Source organism: Trichechus manatus, unplaced genomic scaffold (assembly GCF_000243295.1).
Source record: "Trichechus manatus latirostris isolate Lorelei unplaced genomic scaffold, TriManLat1.0 scaffold00013, whole genome shotgun sequence".
NCBI classification, from domain to species: Eukaryota; Metazoa; Chordata; class Mammalia; order Sirenia; family Trichechidae; genus Trichechus; species Trichechus manatus.
In genome coordinates this window covers 24,885,704-24,904,972 of record NW_004443949.1, presented here as the reverse complement: position 1 = coordinate 24,904,972, position 19,269 = coordinate 24,885,704, and the positions used below count along the sequence as shown (strand labels likewise).

The 19,269-nt window shown below is 35.5% G+C and overlaps 1 protein-coding gene across 7 annotated transcripts in view; it reads right to left on the bottom strand.

Moving 5' to 3' along the window:
* The window catches only part of KLF12 (KLF transcription factor 12), a 527,148-nt gene that overhangs the window by 126,370 nt on the left and 381,509 nt on the right, over nucleotides 1–19,269 (bottom strand). The gene's annotated exons all lie outside the window — the stretch shown is intronic.

The following is a 19,269-nucleotide window of genomic DNA, read 5'->3' as shown; positions in this document are numbered from 1 at the left end:
CTTCTTTAAAGGACATTATAAGTAGAACACAAGAACCACAGAGGAATGTTTTTATTAACCTGTTCCTATTCAGTGTTTGGGGTTCCTGGGTGGTACAAATGTGATTGGCTGCTAGCTGAAAGGTAGGCGGTTTGAATCCAGAGGTGTCTTGGAAGAAAGACCTGGCAATCTACTTCCAAAAATCAGCCATTGAAAACTCTGGAGTAAAATTTCTACCCTGATACATGTTGGGTTGCCATGATTTGGAATTGACTCGGTAGTAACTGATTTGATTTTTTTTGGTATTCAGGCTTTACGTTCTTTTTAACTAGCCCACAAAATTAAGTCAGGAAATTAACAAACATTTATTAGATCACTTATTTACTCTGTGCTCTGCACTGCATGGGACGTCTGACCCTAGTCTTAGAAAGCAACAATAGCTACATCTTTGTGCTCCCTGCCTCCAGGTCACAGCCAGGTTACTATTGCTCTGCTCTTTTGTTTGTAACTGGTTTCAAAATCAGCAAAGTCTGGGTCTTAGAAGTATCAGATTTACTAAAAATAAAGCCAAAATGCTTTCTTTTTGGCCAAATTTTGAAGACTTTTGAGGCAATGGTGAATCTTCTTTTCCTGTGGTAAAGATGCTTTTAACTGACCCATGCAGATCTTCCAGTCTGACTGCTAAGCTGCAGGCTGTTGCTGTTAGCTGCAGTCAAGTTGGCCCCTGACTCGCGGCAACCTAGCAGAACAAAATGCTGCCCAGTCCTGTACAATCCCCATGATCTGACCATGGTGATCCAGAGGGTTTTCAATGACTGATTTTCAGAGGTAGATCGCCAGGCCTTTATTTTTAGCCCATCTTAATGCAGAAGCTCCACTGAAACCTGTTCAACATCATAGGAACACACAAGCCTCCACTGACAGACGGGTGGTGGCTGTGCATTAGATGCCTTGGCCGGGAATTGAACCCAGGACTCCTGCCTGGAACGTAAGAATTCTATCACTGAACCATCACATAAGGCTGCAGGAAGGCTGCAGGGAAACTTTAAAAATGGTGATTTCCTGGCATATATCTGATGCTCAATAAATGTGAGCTTCCGTGAAAGAGAATATAACTCACTTCAATGTATAGAATATTTTTAATTCACTGGGAAATTTTTCTTTGAATACAAATGACCTAGATATCATAGTGGACATAAACTAACTCTCAGCATGTTGAAGATGTCACTCTCTACTTGTCTCCTTCACAAAGCCTAACAGTGTCTTGCATATGGCAAGTGTCCAGTAGATGCTGAATGAATGATGTACAAGAATAAAGTAATTCCTTTCTGGCACTTGTCAGGTCATTACGTAGAGCAATGCACTCACTCAGAGGCATCTGATAGGTGTCTCTGGATGAATCAATAATGTTTATCTGCAATTTTGCTGCTATGATCTTAGTTTTATACAATACAGAGAAGTAAGTCTATAGTGACTGAGTACTTTACAAGCACAACAATCTGGAAAGCACTTAAGAGCCCCTCCTATCTCTAAATGATAAGAGATGGCAAAGTTAGAGAGCTATAAAATATTACAGAGATAGCAAATGAAAGGGCTGGTATTGAAAGAATAGTTACCTTATTTTATGAAATGCTTCCAGAACCAGTCTACACTTTGAGTTTACAGTTTACAAATACTTATTCATTTTTGAAGTTAAGAGATCAAAAGAAAAAAGGAGAATCTGAAAGGTCATGTGGATAAGAAGACAAAGATGCTGTACCTAGAATGAAAATTAAATGCACAGGGGTCACAAAAATGGCTCTGGCATATATGGCATATATTGGGCCTTTAATAAATATATTTTGAACGGATAAAAATTCACAACTGCTACCCACAATGAATTATCCAGATAATTATCAGATAAGCAAATTCATTTTATGTATATAGACAAAAAACATGTAATTTAAGTGGTTCTCAAAGACAATCATTTGGAGAACTGTCTCAAGCTTTCTCTTTGCTTTGGGTACACCATTTTTTATGCAAATAACACGTGCCTTTCCTCCACAAGGTATTTTTGTCAGTGCGCTATGTTTTTTTTTTTTTTTTTACAGCAACATGAAAAATAATGGCATACATAGTGCACTTATGGAAATACGTTGCGGGGGTGGTGGGGCATGGCTGGCAAACAAACTTAGAAGGCGCCACCTTATTTGGGTAAAAATACAGTATCTCTAGTCTATACAAATGACCATCATTACTCTGGTTATCATCTTGTTTGTCTCATTCCTCTCACAGCCACATTTCTTCTTTTTCTTCCTCAAAATCTTGGGTTCCTACTCCTTCATCTCTCGATTCCTTCCTACTAACCTGTTGCATTCTAGCTTAAAAACCAAACCAAATCTGTTGCCATCAAGTTGATTCTTAGATGTACTTGGCCTATACTGTCTTCAGTTCATTTTTTTGCTAAATTGAATAGGCTTCTCATATTTTATTTCCCCTTGAACTTCAGAGGGATAGGACTGTTTTTGAAAATCACTCCTCTTTTTTTCTTGGTGGTTCTCATAGCTTCTCCTCTCCCTTAGATTAAGTCTTCTTCTGTCACCTGTTTTCTCATTGCAGGCCTTCTCCAAAGCTGGGTCCTTAGCACCCTGTTCTTTACTGTAAAGAATTTGAGTAGATCCTGTTTTAAAGACTAAACAGTCAGTAGCATGTCTTCAAAAACAAAAAAAAAAGACTACACATATTAAAGCTAGTTGAAGATGTGAAGAACCTGAAACTCCTGCACACTGCTGGTGGGAATGTAAAATGATACAACTATTTTGACTGTTCAGTAGCTTCTGATAAAGTGAAACACACATCTGTCTTGAACCTAGCATTTCCTCTCCTACGTATGTACCAAGAGAAATGAAAACAAATGTCAAAGAAGAGCTCTAAAAGGAAGTTCATGTAGCCTTAATGTAATAGGCCTAAACTGGACACAATACAAATGTTCACCAAGAAGTGAATAAATAAACAAATACTGGTACATCCATACAACAGTGGAATACTACTTAGGAATGCAACAACATGGACGACTCTCCAAAACATTACGTCGAGTCAAAGAAACCTGAAACAAAAGTATGACTCCATAAATAAAGACCTAGAACAGGTAAAACCAATCTATGATGACAGAAATCAGAAAGCAGTGGTGTGGCAGTTGGAAGAGGCAGTGAATTTATTGGAATGGGACAGAAGGCAACATCCTACTTTGATTTGGGTAGCAGTTATATGGGGGTATACAATTATTAAACTCTTTGAACTATACCCTTAAAATAAATGCTTTACTGTATATAAATAATACTTCACAAATACAAATTAAAAAACCTTAATAACTGTTCTTATGTCAATGGCTCCTTTTCTATATTTCCAGTCTTCACTAATTGTTCCAGTTCTAGGTTTCCAAATAACAATAGAACAGCTCCATCTGCATGTTTCATCTTTATATCAAATTCCTCCACCCACTTCTCTCAACGATATTATTTAGTTCAAAGGCACAGTCATTTCCCCTTCCTTTATCTTATCCTTTATGGTCTAGTTATCACCCAAACTTCTCATGTCTGAACTACTTAAATAACTTCCTATATAATCTTCCTGAATTTTGGGGCACGTGACAAAACCATTATTCATTTTCATGACTGATAATTTACCAAGTGATCTCTTTTTAAACATCAGTGTAAGTAATCTCAATCTGTTAAAGATATAGATGTCAAGACTACAAAGCCTCACATTTGTTTCAATGTAGCCATCAATCTGGGAGGTATGTAAAATGCCAAAACTAAAGCTCTTACCAATAAAAATATATTTACAAGAGAAATTCAGGCAGACTTTAGTAAGGAAAGGGATCACATGCTTTTTTTTTTTCTAAAAACTACTTAGGTTTTTCTTGAACAATTCCTAATTTTAAAAACTTTTATTGTTTGATGACTTGACTTGGACAATAAGCCACAAAGAAAAGTTGTAGTGAAAAATTAATATTCCAACCCCACAATGTAATCTACCCAATACAAAATAACAAGAAGATATTTTAATTTCTTCATTAAAAAAAAAATCATTTTATTTTTCCTGATCAATTTTCCTGCTTGTATTTGTCCTGCCTTATACTCAAAAAGTTTCTCTAAGTGTACAATTTAAAATTAGTTTTAGATCTGCATTAGATACTTCAACCTCAGGATTCAATTTCATGTTTTATCTCGCTGTAATAGTGCTTACACACACAAAACAATATGAAGAATGAAAGCCAAAACACTTTTTTGCTGAAAGGTCAGGAAATTTTAGCTTAAAGATTTTATTTTCAATCGTCTGAATAGTAGCTTCAATTTAATATTTTATTTGTGTTTTTTTCATTATTATAGCTCATAGCTACATAATTCCAGAAATGAGGGGGAAAAAGTTACAATGGCTGATGTTGTTTTTGCTATCTTGTGTATCGGAAGAGATTAATCAATGTAATTTGAGTTAACAGACTAGGCATAACCACATTTCACGGACATTGTTTATTCAGCTGGAATGAGCCTCTTGTCAAGCTCTATATTCTAGTAACACCTCTCTATTCTACTTGGCAAAACATTTCTGAGAGTATAAACCCTAGAGATAAGGCTTTACACTATGAAACTCATGTATCAAGACCCGATAAATGTTACTACCACATCTATTATTACTGATTTTTAAAAAATTCAGTATAGAGCTAGTCTAGGGAGAAGAGTTCATGAAAACCACCAGAACCACCTAGAAATGTTATAAGAGAACATGGCTAAAATCTGTTACAATGTAGGAAAATAAATGAGAAAAATGGGGGAAATTAGTTTATTTGAATTGTTTCTATATACAAAAGTCTTTCTTTTCCAAAGTATTAGTATATCAGTCATCACTGCTCCAAAGTCTACATCTAAATGGGAAGAATACAGTTCCCCAACAGACTGATGTTCATGTGACTTGCTTTGGCCAACGGACAGACAGATGACTTAAGCAAAGGACTGAAATATGCTTGCATAACTGGGTTTCCCTCTTGTGCTCCAGCCACCGCCACGAAAAAAACATGCCCTGGGTAGCCCACTGGTTCCAGAAAAAAATAAACACGAACAGTGCTGTCCCAACAATCTGTAGACCTCCTGCAGTGGACCTGCATATGCATGGGAGGGAAGTAAATGTTTTGTGGTGTTATGCCACTGAGTTTTGCGATGGTTTTCTACACAGCATTATTATGGAAATAGATTACTAATAAAAACAACATGGTACTGGAATCAGGGTGTTGCCATAGATTTTTTTTTTTTTTTAGTATTAAACGGAAGTTTATGTGTGGTGGCAGACATTATTGTTTAACTGACTTAATCTCCATCCATATTTCCCTTTTCCTTAGCCCCATTCCAACAACCAGGGCCATGTAAACTAGTTTGGACCAATGAGATGTAAACAGCATCACCAGGAGTGCACCTTCAGTTGAGTTTTTGATTTTTTTTGTATGTATGTGTGGTTACTTTGGCTTGTATGTGGTTACTACTAACTCTCTTCTAAATGGAATAAGGGCAGAATGACCTGGAGGTGCAGTAGACTTCACATAACCACTGAGAAGAAAGCCACAAGTAAAAAACAACGAAATGAGAGACAGAAGAAACCTTAAAAACATTCTCAGCAGTTCCACCAGCTTGTCCTGTTTAGCCTAGATTTCTTGTTGTACTAAAAAACAATATTCTGTGTTTAAGCTCTATACCAAAACCAAAAAACTCACTGCTGTCCAGTTGATTCTGACTCTAGTGACCCTATAAGACAGGGCAGAACTGCCCCATAGGGTTTCCAAGGCTGTAAATCTCTACGGAAGCAAACTGCCCCATCTTTCTCCCATGGAGTGGCTGGTGGGATCGAACCGCTGACCTTTTTGGTTAGCAGCTGAGCACTTAACCACTGTGGCACCAGGGCTCCTTTTAAGCTCTGTATTACTATATTATAGATTTATTGTTACTTGCAGGCAAAAGTAACACTAACCCATATTTGGAAGAATAAACAGAGGGAGAGAATTTCATTTAAATTATTAAAAAAGACTCAGAATTTTATCTAGAAATATTATTTGACTTAGTCTAATATGGAGCCCTGGTGGTGCAGTGGTTAAGAGCTTGGCTGCTAAACAAAAGGGCAGCAGTTTGAATCCACCAGCTGCTTCTTAGAAACCCTATGAGGTAGTTCTACTCTGTCCTATAGAGTTGCTATGAGTCAGAGTCGACTTGATGGCAATGGATTTGGTTTTTGGTTTTTTGGTGATATGAAAAATTAGGCTAATAAGATGATAATTTTAGCCAGGAATATTTAATTACTTTTAAATTAAGTTAAGCTTCAGTTTTTATATATTAGATTTGATTTTCCGTAAGTAGGGATAAACTAACACTAACGCATATATTATTTTTTAGTTACACTCTAGAAGTATCTTATTATATTTTATTTTGTAATTTAAAATTTGGAATTCTTTCCCCCACACTAGTAATTTTGCAGAGTAATCAGTAATATTCTCAAAATTTGCTGCCATTTTTATTATACTAACTGCACATGGTCTGGGATTTAATTTTAGGATAAGACATGATGCATTTATAGATTTCAACTGGATGGCAGTCCCTAGCTATGTGAATGTGGAAGTAGATGCAAAGTATCATCAGAGTTGGCCATGGTAAATGTCAACTTGATAAGATTCACTCCTCCAACCTATTTCTTCTGTCCATATCATATATTTTTATACAGCAGCAGATTCTCCATGAAAACCTATCCTTCAATTTTTAACTTTCAATTGATACGTGTGATTAAAAGTATTTAAAGAGATTCAAGCGTATAGGAAAGTGCTATAAAGTAAAGGAGAATTATGGCACAAGGTTACAGCCTATGGAGAGTAATAAGGATAAGTATCTAGAGCATTTGACTAAGAATAGAGGAGATTATAGCCTGGTGAATTAGGTTAATTTCAAATACATTACTGTATATTTTTCTATCATATGTACTCTCACTGACTATATTAATAAATGAAATAGTGATGAATGATTACGGAAACTTGTAGTGAGACTTATAAACATTTCAACATTATCTCTGAGTATCTATGTCAACACACATCAAAAATGCATGAGAAATGACTATCTATACTCACTAGTTACACCTATTAGGAATATACCTATGAAAAATACAGATGGTGTACATAAATTTGCAATGTGATTATAGGTAGAACATATAGCAAGACAAGAGCTACATTAAGATCTCATATAGAGAAATACATCACACAATCAGAAGTGAGTAGTTTGGAGTATAAAGTATGACCACATGAAATATCATTATACTTTAAATTATGAATTATCTAAGAAATTACTAATACTAAAAAAAGTTTTAAACATAATTTTGAAGTAGCAAAAATAAATAGCCACTAACAAATAAAAAAAGGCTCATCAATGCTATCTACGATGTAATTTTGGAATCTTGTAATTAAAAACAAAAATAAAAGCAAAAGTTTTGCTGTTAAGAAAACTGATTTCTCTTTTCAGTTGATTCCCAATAAGTAATACATTTACACTAGAATTAGGCATGGCAAGTCAAAAAATAAATCAATAATCAGTGAGCCCCAACAATCTCCAAGTGAATAGGGAGGACAAAAAAAAAAAAAAAAAAGTCTGTTTGTATCTATATTATATAAGAACAAGGCACTCAATTTAGTTGTTTTATTTAGCATTATGCATAGAGTATAAAATTATAGGTATGAGAGAAAAAAATTACCAAAACAGCATTTATGTAGGAACCCTCATATACAGTATCTTTTAATGATCAAAAAGACTCTGAGTATAAGCTCTCACTTAGAACAAATGTTGCAATATTTTTAGGGAAAAAATGACTAGCTGTTGGAAAATAAAGTAAACTATATTTAAAAAAAAACATTGTTATTATTATTAGTATATAAAACATAAGGAACCTCGGTGGTGTAAAGGTTAAGCTGCTAAAGAAAGGTTGGCAGTTCAAACCCACTCAGTGGCTTTGAGGGATAAAAACCTGGTGATCTGCTCCCATGAAGATTACTGCCCAGGAAACCCTATTGGGCAGTTCTACTGTCTTCTACAGAGTTACTATGAGTTGGAATCGACCTGATGGCACACAACAACATATAAAACCTAACGGGGAAATAGGTATTTTTTACTTATCAATGGATAATGTATGTATTATTGAAAAGAAATAGAAGATACATTTTATAAAACCACTTTGAAAGAATAAACAAACTGATATGAACACAAATTGTTATCAGAACCAATAATATTTGAATATGGATTTTTCTCCTTTTTTATAAACAACTTAAATATTTCTTAGAACAAACACTTGGATGTGTATATAATTAGATCTCAAGAACCCAGGTGAAAAAAAGATACAAAGTAGACAAATGTTTTCAAATAAAAATTCTGCTTTGTATTTTTTCTTTTCTTTTCTGGGTAAACTGCTCATTGATTCCTTTGAAGAAGAATATTTTTATAACAGCATCAAGGGAAAACCATGAACAGTGAATGAAGAGATTCATTCAGTCCTGACTCCTCCTTCCTAGGGATGTGATGCTGGAATAATCAGTCAGATTCTATGGAACTCAGTTTTTTTCTATAAAATGAAGGAATTAGAATAAATGTTCTCTAGTTGGTCAGTGAGTTTGTTTGTTCATTCATTCATTCAAGAATGTTCCTGCTTCAGGCCCTTTGCATTTATTATTCCTGCTGCCTGGAATGCTCTTTGTTCAGATATCCACGTGGCTTGATCTCACACCTCTTCAGGTCTCAAACAATCTTTAGAGAGTTCTTTCTTGAATATCTTACATGATATAGTAATCCCTATTAACTACTCAACCTTCTCAACTTTATTTATATTTTAATTATAGCTTTTTAATGTCTCATTTCCACCCCCACGCTCCCAGCTTTGTACCACAAGTTTCCGAGATGCAAATGATACCTTTCAGGATGTACGGTGCTCAATTTGCATAATCATGCCCAGCTTCCTTGAGACTGATATCTAAAAACACAAAGACAATCAAACCATTTCTGCTTAAAACCCATCAATGACTCTCCACTGTCTACAGAATAAAGTCATCCTTCTTGATCAGGTCCCTACCTTCCTCTCCAAGCAGCCTCATCTTCCATCTTTCCCCTCACTTGGTTATTTACCAGCCATTATGTAGTTACGCACTCCTACCATACGCCAATGCTCTCATCTGGTCCAGTCTAGAGTTACATCCCCTGTGTTCTCTCCTTGCAGCAATTCATGTTTTTATCACACTGTATTTAACTCATCTCCTATACTTCCATCCTGAGTTTCTTACGGTTAGTAATATGAGTCGCTCTGTAACCCCAGGATGCAACACAGGGTTGAATGAGTGAATTACTGACTTGCTGAATGACTATATTACTTAACTTGCTAATTCAAATAGGAAATTACTGACCAGACTTGAATATAATACTTTTCTTAATTTACAGGGTGGCTAACCCTGTCCCACTAAAGCAGACAAAAGGGACAGTGTATGGGTATACAGTTTCCACCTTGCTCTTAATACCCAGGGACTGAGTTCTTCAGTGATCATTATGTTTTAATTTTCTTTTTTAAACTTGAAGACTGGTGGGCTGATAATGGCTAACCACACTCTTTAAGTTTTATTTGCATTCTTTCACAGTAAGACAGCAATTCCTTTTGACTTCCATCAAAAAAGAAGCAACCTGAAAGTGTTTATCTTGCCTGGAAAGAGAAAGAATGCCTCCCAGATTTACTCTATCAGCAGCATCCAAACCAACCATGATATTTAGTCACTACTAGAGAGTTAAACTTTCACCTAAAGATCTTGGTCAAAACGTATTTCTTTTTTGGACATGAAGTAGAGATTTGAAGGAGTCCCAAATCCACTAAATACTTTTATTAAATAAAATTATAGTTTCTTTTAATGAGACAAGAATCTGGGAGACACCTAAGTGAGCAGAAAATTTAAATCATTTGATACTTAGAATTTAGGAAGCAAACACCCTGAGCCCGCTCTGGCTTTTTGTCTGGGCACAATGCATTCAGTTGGGTCTATTCCAATCAACAGGCAAGAGACGTAAACCAAACATTCTCAAATCTTTCAGTCAAGGGGTACAAAATAAGATGACACAGTACCATTTCAGTGCTTGGACAAACTTTTCCTTTTATAGAAAGGCAAAGAACAATTCTAAAAGGGACATTCATTTATTTGGGCTCAGGAACTTCAGCGTAAGTTCACACGAAGAGTATAAAATAAACATTATAGAGATGAGAAAAATAAATTGCTATCAAAACTGCATTTATATAGTAGCCTAAATACATATAGTAAAACATACCTGATATAAACCATAACTAACAATACATAAACACCAGAAGATAAGCTAGATAACTGGGATCTTCTAAAAAATTAAACACTTATGCTCATCAAAAGACTTCACCAAAAGAGTAAAAAGAGAAAAGAGAACCTACAGACTGGGAAAAATTTTTTGGCTATGACATCCAACAAAGGTCTAATCTCTAAAATCTATAGGAAAATCCAACACTTCCACAACAAAAACACAAACAATCCAATTAAAAAAACGGGCAAAGGATATAAACAGACACTTCACCAATGAAGACATTCAGGCACCTAACAGACACACAAGGAAATGCTCAAGATCACTAGCCATTAGAGAAATGCAAATCAAAACTATAATGAAATACCATCTCACTCCGACATTACAAGCACTAATCAAAAAAACAGAAAATAACAAATGTTGGAGAGGCTGTGGGGAGATTGGAACTCTTATGCACTGCTGGGGAAAGCCTGGTGGTGTAGTGGATAAGAGCTACGGGTGCTAACCAAAAGGTCAGCAGTTCGAATCCACCAGGTGCTCCTTGGAAACTCTATGGGGCAGCTCTACTCTGTCCTACAGGGTCGCTATGAGTGGGAATCAACTCAATGGCAATCTTTTTTTTTTCCTGCACTGCTGGTGGGGATGCAAAATGATACTATCATTTTGGAAAATGATATGGCGCTTCCTTAAAAAGCTAGATATAGAAATACCATATGATCCAGCAATCCCACTCCTAGGGATATATCCTAGAGAAATAACAGCCTTCACATGAATAGACACATGCACACCCATGTTCACTGCAGCATTATCCAAATAGCAAAAAGACAGAAACAACGTAAAGTACCTATCATCAGATGAATGGATAAACAAACTATGGTACATACACACAATGGAATACTACGCAACAGGGAAGAACAATGATGAATCTGAGAAACATCATGCTGAGTGAAATATGACAATCACAAGAGGACAAATAACTGTATGAGACCACTATTATAAAAACTCATGAAAAGGTTTACACACAGAAAGAAATAATCTTTGATGGTTACAAGGGAGGGGAGGGGTGGGGAGGGAAAAACACTAACTAGACAATAGATAAGTGGTAACTGTGGTGAAGGGTAAGACAGTACACAATACTGGGGAAGCCAGCACAACTTGTCCAAGGCAAGGTCATGGAAGCTTCATAGATACATCCAAACTCCCTGAGGGACTGAATTACTAGGCTAAGGGCTGGGGACCATGGTCTCAGGGAACATCTAGCTCAATTGGTATACATAGTCTATAAAGAAAATGTTCTACATCCTAGTTTGGTGAGTAGTGTCTGGGGTCTTACAAGCTTGCAAGCTGCCATCTATGATACTCCACTGGTCCCACCCCATCTGGAACAAGGAAGATGAAGAAAACCAAAGACACAAGGGAAAAAATAGTCCAAAGGACTAATGGACCACAACTACCACCACAGCCTCCACCAGACTGATTCCAGCACAACTAGATGGCGCCCAGCTACCACCACCAACTGCTCTGACAGGGATCACACTAGAGGGTCCTGGACAGAGCTGGAGGAAAATGTAGAACAAAATTCAAATTCAAAAAAAGACGAGACTTACTGGTCTGACAGAGACTGGAGAAACCCTGAGAGTACAGCCCCCGGACACCGTTTTAACTCAGTACAGAATTGTCTCCTGAGGTTCACCCTTCAGCCAAAGATAAGACAGGCCCACAAAACAAACAATAATACACGTAGCTCAACCATTTGTATGAGACTAAATGGGCACACCAACCCAGGGGCAAGCATGAGAAGGCAGGAGGTGACAGGAAGGCTGGATGAATAGAAATGGGGAACCCAAGGTTGAGAAGGGGAGAGTATTGACACGTCATAGGGTTGGCAACCAATGTCAAAAAAAAATGTGTATTAATTGTTTAATGAGAAACTAATTTGCTTTGTAAACCTTCATCTAAAGCGCAATTAAAAAAAAGCAGGAAAGGGAAAGAAAACAGAAAATGAAAAACAAAAATAAATAAAAAAAGTTAAAACATATCTGAAAGCACATTTTTCCTAGCAATAATTTTGTTAAATAAAATAACAGTAACAGTAAAGTTTATCTAAAGAGTAATCATATATATAAGAAATAAACATACACATTTACTTCTTGATAGTTGAATTTAACGTAATTTACAGAAGCTCAATAATTTTTTCAGATTTCTGGGAATGTATTTGATAGAGTTATTCTCCCCAAATTGGATTACATTTAAAGTAACACGGACTTTGAAGATTTGAAAGTTTGAATTATTTTCCACAAGTTGTATTCTTATTGGGGTTAAAGACTTAAAAAAAAATCCAATTTTACATAGTTACACTTTAGAGATTTTAAAACGCCGGTATAAAAAATAGGGGCTGTTTTCATAAAAGAATGTGAGTTTGCAATAGACAGACTTTGGTTTGAAAGAGAGCTCTGCGAATTTCCAGCCGTGAGATTTCTGGGGACACAGTAAACCTATGGATTCCTCCGTTTTTTTTTTAATCTGTAGGATAAAAACAGGATCGCAGGGAGAATTAAATAAAAACTGTGTGTAAGGTGCTGGATATACAGTCTGCAAAAAATAAAGTAGGTCCTCAATAACAGTTCTTTTGTTTTCCCTTTCTTCCTCATCTCTAGTGCTGCTCTCTACGGTAATTTGAAAGACATTACCACAACCCTACAGGAGGAGATTAAGAGGAACAGGGAGGGGCATTAACTGTTTAAGAAGTTTAGAACAAGAAAAAAAAAAAAAAATTCTGACATTCTTTTATCACTAAATGCAATTTTCTAAATTAAGAACCATGATGTTTGAACTAGCAACAAGAGAAATCTGAAGGAAGTAAAAGGATATCTAACTTGTTGCCATATCCCTTCTTTCAAAGAGCATTTAATGAAGATGTAATAGAGGTAAACCATTCATTTCCAGAAATTCACAAATTGTTATCTTTAAGAAGAGTAGAACTTCACATGAGCCATATAATAAAAACAAGGAGGGAGGACAGTGAAATGCTTTAATTAGTTTAAATGTAATTGACAATGAGCCATTTAAGAAGAATATTTTAACAAGTGCAACCATACCAGGTATGCTAGTCAAAGCAAAAAGTATCTAACTCTACTACTTTATGGTGCCTACAATCCAGATCGGAGAGAGTAGACTACTTAGAAACGGTGTGAGTTCAACAGAAATATGCATTCACCTATCTGAAAGACTGACATCAAAATCATCTCCTAACATCTGCCTCAGCCTCCCCACCCTCCACCCTGCCCTTCCTCATTTCACTCTTACTAAAATTATTATACGGAGATCATTATTCTTTTAGTTTAAGGCTTGTTCCGGCAAAATAGAAATCCCTGAAGAGGGTTTTTTCTTCTTCAGATGTTATTATTCATTTATACTTTAGTTTGCAGTAACTTGATTATTCTACTCAAATTAATAAATGAGGATTATGAGTGTTTGGAATTGGAGAGAAAGAAACAAAAGAGGTACAGAAATTAGAAGCTCTGGATAATGAAGTCAAACCTTACCTATTTAAAAAACGTCATTATTTTGCTAGAGTTGGAGTTAATTATAATAATTTGCTCTAATCATAAGCCTCTATCTCTCTTTCTTGAAACATTTCATAACTATGTTTGTCAAGTTGCTAAGGGTAATGACCATATTTTACCATCAGGGGGAGAAAGAAAACTCAAACCAAAATACAACAGATGTTCTATGAATTGCTGAAAGTTGGTTTCATCAGAATTTCTGAATCCATGATTTCTTACTTGGGGAGTTATCTATACAATTGAAGTAAGAAAGGGTAGAGCCAGTTGCAGGTCCTTCTGTGGCCAGGCCTTCCAGTTTATCTGAGTTCACTGAAGCTCAGCTGATAAATGGGATTCAATGAAATGATTGAAATGAACAGTTAATGCACAGTTCAGTAGTCTCACTATATAAATCTATATAAATAGATGTGGCTTCAGGTTACTGCTCTAGCCACCACACAGTGGTCTTTTTTACTTAAAGACAGATACAGCTGAACACTTGGGGGTGGGTAAAATGTAATTTTGGCTAACACCTTCTGCATGTCAAATCTTAAGGAAACATGTTTTCATCCCAAGTTTTAATGAATTTTCATTTGAAAACCACTAAAATGCATAAGACCAGACATTTAGAGAAGTCATTAGTTACGATCATATTCAGGTTTACGTTATGTAAATGTACTAATGTCAATAAAGTAAGTTACCAGATTAAAAATCCAAACTATAACGGTTACTTCATGAGGCAGGGCTGTGAACTTGAATGCGGAAAGAGAAAGAAGAGCTTCAGCTGGAAATATTTATCTCGTGTTTTTTTTGCATCTTGTTGTCAGAGGCCCACAGGCAGTAGAGGTGGTATAGAGCAAGCTCTTTAACATCACCCTCTTGTGTCAATCCTGGTTAGTATCCTTCTCCTTTCTCACTTCCCCTTCTCTTCACTGAGCCTCCACTGCTGGCCAATAAAGTAAGAGACCAGCCTTGAACCCTTCTCTAAGGCAAAGTCTTTTTTTTGTCTTTAACTGGAAAGACAGATGTTTACTCACTGCCTAGGACGTAAAATGTGCTACCATAAAACTTTGATTTCATCACCTCTCTACCTGCAGATGTTCTTCTCAACTTAACCCTCGTGGGAAGGTTCTGCAAGTACAGAAATAGAGAGGTCAAAAAATACATGTCTTTTGAAATACTCTCATCTTTACATACTAAGATGTTTCATCTTTTTATTAGTTAATGCATTATTTTTCTTCAATTTTATTTATTTTGATGTTGTTGAGAATACAGATCAAAACACCAATTCAACAGTTGCTACAAGTACCATTTAGTGATTTAATTACATTCTTTGAATTGTGCAACCATTCTCACCCTCCTTTTCTGAGTTGCTCCTCCCCCATTAACATAAATTCACTGCCCCTTAAGGTTCCTACTAATTTTTCGAGTTGCTGTTGTCACTTTGATCCCATATAGATCGTTCTTAAAGAGCATAATGCTCAAGGCATTATTTTTTACTAATTAAGCTAAACTATTGTTGGTTTCAAAAGACTTCAGGGGATATATTTGGTTTAAGGTTTATAGATTATTTAAGGGCAACAGTTTCATCCAACCTTCATGCCTCCAGAAGTCTGAAGCCCATTAAAATTTTCAATTCTGTTCTGCATTGTCCCCCTTTCGATCAGGATACTTCTATGGAGTCTTTGATCAAAATGTTCAGTAATGGCTGAAGGGTACCATCCAGTTCTTCTGGTCTCATGACAAAGGAGGAATTTGTTTATGGAGGCAATTAGCCACACATTCCATATTCTCCTCCTATTTCTGACTCTCCTTCTACCTCTGTTGTTCCAGGTAAATAAAGACCAATTATTGTGCCTTGGATGGTCGCTTGCAAGCTTTTAAGACTCCAGGCACTATGCATCGAACTAAGAGGTAGAACAGAGGCACTAAACATGTTATTAAACCAATTAACTGGGATGTCCCATGAAATCATGACCCTAAACCTCCAAACTAAGAAACAAAACCCTATGAAGTTTTTGGTTGTACATAAGCAGCCTCAGGAGCTACACCTTTGTTGTTGTTGTAAGTATATTTATCACACAACTTTTGCCAATTCAACTTTTTACAGGTGTACAACTTATTGACAGCATTTACAGTAATCAGCTGTGCAACCCTATCCTTAATCAACAAGGTATTTCCATCACTGTTAATCCTCCCTTTTCCCCTGCTTCCTACCTCTGATAACCACCAATAAACTTTGTTCTCTATACATTTGCCTTTTTGTGACTTTTTATATAAGCTAGGTCATACAATATTTGTCCTTTTGCGATTGACTTATTTCACTCAGAATAATGTCTTCCAGCTCCATCCATACTGTAGCATGCATCAAGACTTCATTTCTCCTACTGGCTGAGTAGTATTCCACTGTATGCATGTACCACGTTTTGTTTATCCATTCATCTGTTAATGCCCATTTAGGTTGTTTCCACCTTTTGGCTATTGTGAACAGTGCTGCAATTGGTGCACACAGTCTCTGTCTGAGGCTCTGCTTTCAAGTCTTTTGGGTATATACTTAGGAGTGGAATTGCTGGCCATAGGGTAGTTCTATTTTTAGTTTTCTGACGGATCGTCACACTGTTTTCCACAATAGCTACACCATTTTGCATCCCCACCAGCAATGGGTAAGGGTTCCAATTTCCCCCACATCCTTGTCAACATTTGTTATTTTCTTTTCTTTTTTTTTTAAATCTTAGCCATCCTAGTGGGAGTAAAATGGTATCTCATTGCGGTTTTGATTTGCATTTCTCTGATGGCAAATGATGCTGAGCATCTTTTCATGTGTCTGGTGAGCATATGAATGTCCTCTTTGGTGAAATGTCTATTAAAGTCCTTTGCCCAATTTATAATTGGGTTGTCTTTTTGTTGTTAAGCTGTTTAAGTTTCATATCATTTTGGTTATTAGATTTCTCATTGGATATATGGTTTCATACATTATTTTATTGATAATATTAGACTGGTATGTTTGGATGTGGGTTTTTTTGTGGGGGGACCCCTTTTGAGTCAACAGAAGGCATCAGAATACAAAGGCAAACAGAAAAGAGGAAAGAAAAATTAATAGTGAAATAGTGATTTGAATTAAGGAGACACTAAGCATAAAAACAAGTTCACAACTGTATACGCTAAAGTTAAACTGTGTAAACCTAGGTACAGGATTTTTAAAAAAAAATTCTATAACATGGATTACATATTATGTGTCCCAGAATACAATTGTTCTCAATATATTAAGTTTTGAAACATACTATATTTAAGACGTTTCTGCGGAACACTGTTTTTCCTTCATCTAATAGCATCTCAGCACCTCAGTGTCTATATACACATATTCCACCTTGAATGATGGCTAATCATCTATTGATGGGCCCTGGCATTCTAGGGCTTCCCAGGTTGACAGCTCAGTGTATTCTTTACTAATGATTTAATGAAAATATTTACATGAATAATGAATCTGGCATTTACCAAGAGACACATGCAAATTCTGTAGTAGTAATAAAGACAGGTATATGTACACTTACATAAAATACTGTAGCTTGAAAATACATACACGAAGCAAGTCAGAGAGATATTTTTGAAAATGACACCCTGTTTCTGAGGCTGCTATTAAATAGCTTCACATCAAAATGTACTATTACATAATAATCATGTAGTATTAAAAGCACAAAAATGGTTACATTTAAGAAGGTAGTATCATCATTTGCATATAAACCCCAAATGGAGTAAGTATAATTTAGATTTTACTAGTCACAGCCCCAAATTTTACACATTGAACTAAAGAAGCACATATATTTCTATAAATACATAAAAGTGATACATGTGTTACAATGATGCAGGAAAATAATGTGACTCAAATAATAATATTAAGTGGAACTTAATACTCATCCCAGAATTGAAACTTATCATCACTTAGCCTAGTTTTACAGGTAAGAAAATGGAATCCTAGATCTTAAGATTTAGCTCACACAAAACCGTGGTCACTGCACTGATGACTATGAATCAGGGTTGAGAAACTCAGCTCTCCTCTCTCTTAAACGCAATTTCAGCAACACTTTGGTTCACTGCCTATCCTGGTGCAAGTTAACATTTCCTTTGGAGATCAGGTGCTATAACCAGTTACTTAAACAAATGAGAGGGAAAAAAAAGTTTTTTTAAGTATTTAAATGGAAGACTATTACTGGTAACAGATATTACATGTACTCTTAGAAAAAGATCTGTTTTTGGAGTTAGAAGTCCTAAATTTTATGCCTTGCTACCATTTATTATAGAACTTCGGACAAGTCATTCAACTTCTCTGATCCTCACTATCTTCATTTGTAAAATTAGAATGATGAAACTTGCCACATTTGTATATCCTAGTTGTTATATACTCATACTAGTACACTATTACAATTACTACCATTACTAGTGACAATACTAATTCCAGCATTAACTAAATGCCTTCTATGTACCACCAACTCTGCTACTTGCTTTTTATATCTTGTAGCTACATCAAACCCTCACAAGAGTCCTGTAAGTTAAGTATTTTTGTTTTCTTCCTGTACTAAAGAAACATCTCAGAGTGGTTAAATAAGCTACCTGAAGTCATGCAGTTATTAAGAGCTTGAATGTGAATCTGGATCCAGATACTTCTGACTCCCAATTTTATTTTAGATTCATTGTATCCTGTTTCTTCATATCCTGTGTGTGTATATATATATTCAAATAATATAAATATATATTTCATCTACATAACATGTATTAGTTATTTTATATGCACATATACACACACTATGCACATTCTAAAAGGCTAACAAATGTATATTATTATTATTTAGTTTCAAAGCCTAATATATGGTAGATATTTAATTAACATATGGTAAAAAGGAATTAATATATGGGAAGTAACTCAGATCATATTGAGCAAACTTAATTAACATGTGTCAGCAATGATGGTGGTTATTTAAATCCACATTTTCTTTAAGGTTATGTTGTTAAAAATTATTTTAGAGAAAAAATATACACGGAGTAGTCATTGGTTCAATTCTAGATACGTGGAGTTGACAATGAAGGAAAAACAGCCATTTTCAATAATCAAAACCAAAACCTATTGCCATCAAGTCGATTCTGACTCACAGCAACACTATAGGACAGAGTAGAACTGCCCCACAGGGTTTAAACAAGGGCTAAAATCCAACCCCATGGTCCAGACAAAAGGGGAAGGAAAGATCTCTTTAAAAATTGCATATGCTTCCTATTTTTCAAAGTATTAACAAATTATCATCTAAATTTTAACTTTCAAAAAAGCTATTCTTTCATTTCCTATCAAAACAAGATAATATATTTTCTTTCTCTTGGCTGTTATGTATAAATAATAATGATAA